The sequence below is a fragment of the Portunus trituberculatus genome, chromosome 5, assembly GCF_017591435.1.
Source record: "Portunus trituberculatus isolate SZX2019 chromosome 5, ASM1759143v1, whole genome shotgun sequence".
NCBI lineage: Eukaryota > Metazoa > Arthropoda > Malacostraca > Decapoda > Portunidae > Portunus > Portunus trituberculatus.
This window is the reverse complement of record NC_059259.1, coordinates 2,755,500-2,761,560: the sequence shown is the minus strand read 5'-3', so window position 1 is coordinate 2,761,560 and position 6,061 is coordinate 2,755,500.

Sequence of the window (6,061 nt, the reverse complement as noted above, 5' to 3'; positions counted from 1 at the left end):
TTAATTTTTCCTCCTTGCTCCACAATCTTATTCATGCTTAATTCCGTATCCAGCTCAAAGCTTAGGACATCATGATCGCTTTTCCCAAGGGACATTCATGTTCAATTTCCTCTTTTAGAGATGCCCTGGTAAATACCAAATCCAACCTTGCTGCAACATCTTGTCCCCTGCACCTTGTTGGTGATCTCACCCACTGTGTCATCAAGTTATTTGTTGCTACCTTTAACAATTCCTCTGCCCACTCACCACCATTCACCACTTCGTAGTCTTCCCACACTATTTCTTTACAATTAAAGTCCCTGACTATCATCACTCTATCCTTTCTGATGAGTTCTTGCTTCATTCTGTCTAGAGTATTTCTCATCACCATTTGATACTGTTCATATTCCCAAGCACTGGTTCTGGGTGGTATGTATACTGTTATAATATTAATGTCCCTCTTGCCATCTGTTATAAGCATACTTATCACTTCCTCATTTCTCTTACTATAGTTCACCTCCTTCACTATCAGATCTTCCTTAGTAAGAACCATTATACCACCACCTCCTTTATTTTTCTATCATTTCTCCATACTTTGTAGTGTTTTACAACAAACCAATCTAGCTTTATTTCGGCCTTAACTTTGTTTCCACCACACACATTATGTCCGGTTCACTGTTTCTTAGGTAATCCATACATTCTAGCCTCTTAGACAGAAATCCATCTATATTTGTGTAAGTCACTTGAATTCCATTCCTAGTCTCTTTCTTCCATGTAATGTGTCTATTCCGTCTGTTTTATCCACCACTTCTTCAGCCTCCCATTTCTCATCCTCCAAAAACTTGGTTTTTCCTCCTCTGTTCTTTCCTCATTCTTCTCTCACTTCAGTTACAAGCTCTCTCATTTTCATTCTTTCCTCCTGTGACATATTTCTTCTTATGTAAATTGTTTTGGTTTCCTCAGAGTCCTTAAGTTTCCAGCCCTCCTCAGCAAGGCCTCGGCTGCCACCTGAGACTTTAATTTCAATTTTAATGGTCTACTCTTGCCTTCTTCATAAGCTCCTAGTCTCATACTTTCCTCTATTTCAGCATATAGGCATTCGTCCTCCTCAGAGATCTTATTCAGTAAAAACTTTATCCTGCCATTTTCCTTATCCCTCCTATCTTGCCAATTCCTGTTAGTTTCCTCTCTTAAACCTGTTATGATCACACAATTTTTCTTTTCAGCAATATCTCTCACCACATACTCATTTTCCTTCAAAGCCTGTGTGTGTGTGTGTGTGTGTGTGTGTGTGTGTGTGTGTGTGTGTGTGTGTGTGTGTGTGTGTGTGTAATAATAAAAATAATAATAAACGGTTTATTAGTTAGGCAATGTAAAAATTTACACTGAAAATGTACAGGGGGGAGGACATTAACACAATGAACTAAAAATGCTTAACCTAACTATGGATCTAACTTAACCTAGAATTCACTTATTTATTTAAGGCTCGTACAATAGTGGGCACCGCACTAAGTCGGTACCGATCAGTGCGCGGTGCTCTTAAGGCGCCACGATTCTGGTGTCGGGTGGCGCGAGCGGGGAGGCACGTCGGGGGGTAGCAGGTGGCGGAGATGTGGATGACGCAGCAGTCCTTCCCCAAATTTTTCCAAGGCTTCCTGGTGTCTTGTGGCCAGCCTCGGCAGACTCAGGCAGGTCAGGGCGTCCTCGTGGGACCTGTAGGCAGGCCCAAGGATGACCCTGAACGCCCTCCTCTGAACCCTCTCCAGCTGTTGTCGTTGTGTGAGGTTCAGGAGGAGGACCACGCTGGGCGGCGTACATGAGCTTAGGGAGTATAAAGGTGAGGTACACTCCCTCAGCTCATCTGCCGGTGCTCCCAGGGACCTGAGTCGGCGCAGTAAATAGATTTTATATGAGGCTGACCTGATGATGTTGGAAACATGCTGCTTCCATGATAATTGATCATCCACCAAGACACCTAGAAGCTTAGTGCTGCGGACCACCTGGAGGGAGTGAGGGCCCACAGAAAGCTGGGGAGGGGACTGCTGCTGTGGAGGTACAAATGTGCATCACCACGGTCTTGGTGTGGTTGATGGTCATTTTGTTGTCCTCCGTCCACGTCTGTTGTTGGTTTAGAGTGGACTGCAGTGCTGAGAAGTCTGGGTTGGTGTTGTTGACGGTACGCCCACGGTGCAGTCGTCCACATACTTCCAGCGGTGGGGGTGTGGGCGAGAGCATCGTTGATGAGGATGAGGAAGCACAGTGGACCCATCTTGGTCCCCTGAGGGACCCCGCATGTGAGCTGTTGGAAAGAGGAGACAGAGCCCTGATAACGAACGGCCTGACGCCTTCCCGTGAGGAAGTCTGCCAGCCACGCTATCAGGTAGGAGAGAGACCCAGAGTGATGGCTTTATTTATCACAACAGTGTGATCAACAAGATCAAAGGCCTTTCTGAAGTCCACAAAAGCAATAGCTAGAGAAGTGTTGCATTTGTCCAGGTGGCTGTGGACGAATTCCAGGAAGCTGACAAGGTAGTGAGATGTGGAGGTGGATTTAATATTGCCAAATTGTTGTGTGTCAATAGAGTTACAAATTTTGTTATAGGCCCAGTCGAACACAAAATCTTCACAGATAAGGCTGGGTATAGGGGTGATGGCGACTGATCTTAGATCATTCAGTGACTGTGGATTAGAAATTTTGGGGAGGAGGGTGATGTAAGATGTCTTCCAGTCATCGGGGCAGGAATGTTGAAAAAGGGAGGCATTGATGATAGAGCAAAGGGGTGTGGCAAGTTCTGGGGCAAATTCTCTGTAAATTTTGATGGGGAGGTCAGTGGGAGTGGTGGATCTGTTTAGTTTAAATTTAAGAAGCTTCCTGTAAACATCAACCTCCTGGACAGGGGGTGGAGGGGAGGAGGCAGGCAGGTAGGCTGGGAGAGTAGTGGAGTGAAGGGAGGAGTGTCTGACAGATCGCAGCAAGTGACCGTTAATCTCTTTGGCCGCTGTCAGGTGAAAGGTGTGAAACACAGGGAAGAGAAGAGGCTTGTTTTTGTAAACCACACAAAGACTTAATCTTGTTGTACCACTGTCTGTTGTTAGTAAGCTTGAGATGGTGAATTTTGTCTGGGTAGTAGCTTGCCTTGGCTTTTTTAATTTCCCTGATAACTCTGTTCCTTAAACTCCTGTACTGGTCAGGGCTAGAGTGTAAAGCCCTGTCACGCTGACGAAGGAGTCGTTTGATGCAGGGCGTCATCCAAGGGGCATCAGATGGGTTCACTGTGATGTCCTTGGTGGGAAAGTAGTGGTGGAACGCTTCCGTTGTGGTGGTGAAGTAGTTCCGCCATTTTGTGTGGACATCTTCCTCCTCCAGTACCTCGATCAATGGGTGATGTGTCAGCCACTGCCCAAATTCCCTCATGGCAGAGTCAGGCATGGGCCTGTGGGATCTGGTGACAGTTGACCTGGGAACCGAGGTGGTGGGGGTGGGTGTCCACAGGATGGAGAAGTGGGTGCTGCATCCCATGGGGGGGAGTGGCTTGGGAGGCGAGTACTGCTGGCTCAGGTCTGTCATGATAAGGTCGAGGGTGGACTGGTGGTGGGTGGGGAAGTCCACGACCTGGGTGAGGTGTAGCTGGTGCAGGATTTCACTGATATCCAAGCGGTTGAAGTCACCACAGATTACCAGCTTGGCAGCAGGAAATCTCACCCGTAGAGCATCAGCAGTCTCGATGATGTGATCAGTGAGCAACTGTGCAGTGGCGGCCCGTGGAGGGTGGTAGACAACACACACAATGATGGAGGCTGTGTTGCGAGGGTGGCAGGGGGGGTAACCCTCACCCACAGGGCCTCCAATCTGGCGGGGACGTCGACGTGTAGGTGTGAGGGGCTGAGGTCAGAGCGGCAAAACAGGGCCACTCCTCCCCCCCTGCGTTGATTCCTGAGCTGGTGGAACAGCTGGAAATCTTGAATCATACACACCTCAGGAGTTATCTGCCACGCCTCCGTGATCGCCACAATGTCTGCACAGTTAGATCTCACTGACACTATCAACTCATCCATCTTGTTCGCCAGTGATGTCACGTTGGAAAGGAGGAGAGAGGGAAGACTATACCACACGCGGAACTTCAAGTGTTTGTATTCCTCTCCTCAACCTTCCGCCCTTCCTTACGGTAGATGTGATCACTTTAATGGGACGCACCACACTCCTTCCTCCCTTGGATCCACGATTCCGAAATAACTGTAAGTTTTTGAGGCGTTGAATGACCTCTGATGGAGGGTACCCAGCCTCACGTCTACGGCGCATAAGGGCATCGCGTCCGTAGCTTAGCACTGCAGCACTCATTTCACTGTTTGTCCAGACATGCACTCACTTATAATATCCAAAATTGTTTGTATTATAACACTAGGGCGAGCACTAATTAACCTATTAATAACTTATACAAAGGGGGAGGGGGGGGAGGCCAACAAGCTGGCCGTGGCTGTGTGTGTGTGTGTGTGTGTGTGTGTGTGTGTGCGTGCATGCATGCATGCGTGCTTTTGTGCATGTGTGTCTCCTGGACCAGCTAAAGGGAAGAGAACAGGATCAGTGAGGGAGATCATAGGTTATATAGATTGACCTCAACCAGTCCCTGAAAATTCTCTCTCTCTCTCTCTCTCTCTCTCTCTCTCTCTCTCTCTCTCTCTCTCTCTCTCTCTCTCTCTCTCTCTCTCTCTCTCTCTCTCTCTCTCTCTCTCTCTCTCTTTCTCTCTCTCTCTTTGTCTGGTTGTGTCTGCATTTATCTAGTCGTGTTTACCTAATTGTAAGATACAGCCACACTAGGCTCCTGCTGTCCCGTCTCCATATCTACTTTTATCTAAGTTTTCCTTAAATTTGTGGACTGTCTTGGCACACATAGTCTTATCAGTAAGCTCATTCCATGCTGCTATACTTCTATAAGGAAAGCTTTGCTTCCTGATGTCTCTTCTGCATACACTCCTTTTCAGTTTCTTTTTATGTCCTCTAGTGCCACTATTTTCAGGTACTGCAAGGTCATCCCTGTCCACCTTTTCCAAGCCTTGTAGCATTCTATATAGTGCTATCAGATCACCTCTTTCCCTCCTTTTTTTCTAGTGTCGTCAGGTTCAATTTTTCAATCTCTTCAAAACTATATCCTTTTAGAATTTTAGGAATTTTTGTAGCAGCTCTGAAACCTTTCCAGTTTTCTAATATCTTTCTTTAGACTTGGTGACCACACTAATGATGCATATTCAAGTCTTGGGCTTATCATAGACATTATCATTTTTTTTTATCATCTCTTTGTCTCTGTAGCTGAAGGCCATCTTGATGTTTCTCACTAGATTATATGTTTCTCCAGTGATCTAGTTTATGTGTTTTTTTTCTCTGTTCTTATGTTAAGGTTCTCTGTACCCAAATAGTAATTTCTTTTTGTTCTTCTTGTACTTGTATTGAATGCCATCCCACTGCATTTTTTTTGGCATTAAACTCCATGTTCCACCTTGATAACCATTCATGTATTTTGGTTAAGTCCTGGTTCATAGCATTACAGTCCTCTTCGTGTGTTATTTTCCTCATGATTTTAACATCATCAGCAAATAGACTCATAACTCGTTACCCCCTCTGCCATGTCATGTACATTTATTGAGAACATTACTGGCACCAATACTGATCCCTGTGGGACTCTTACTTTTTACAGCTCTCCACTATGATTTACTGCCTCTGACAACTGCCCTCATTTCTCTACCTGTCAAGAAGTCAGTCATCCATTTTAATGTAGATCCTATATTTTCAAATTTCCATATTAGTCTTTTGTGTGGTACCTTATAAAATGCTTTCTTGAGGCCTAGACAAATGCAATCTGCCCATCCACCTCTCTCTTGAATTATGTCAGTTACTCTTGAGTATAAGCTTATCAGGTTGGTTACAGATGACCACCCCTCTCTGAAGCTTAATTGTCTCTCTATTATAGCCTTGTTGTTTTAGATGATCCTTTTACAAATTTTTGCTATTACACTTGTTAGGAATATCAGTCTGTAATTAAGTTTGTTTCCAGCCTTGTAAATTGGAGTAATATCAGCATGTTTCTAA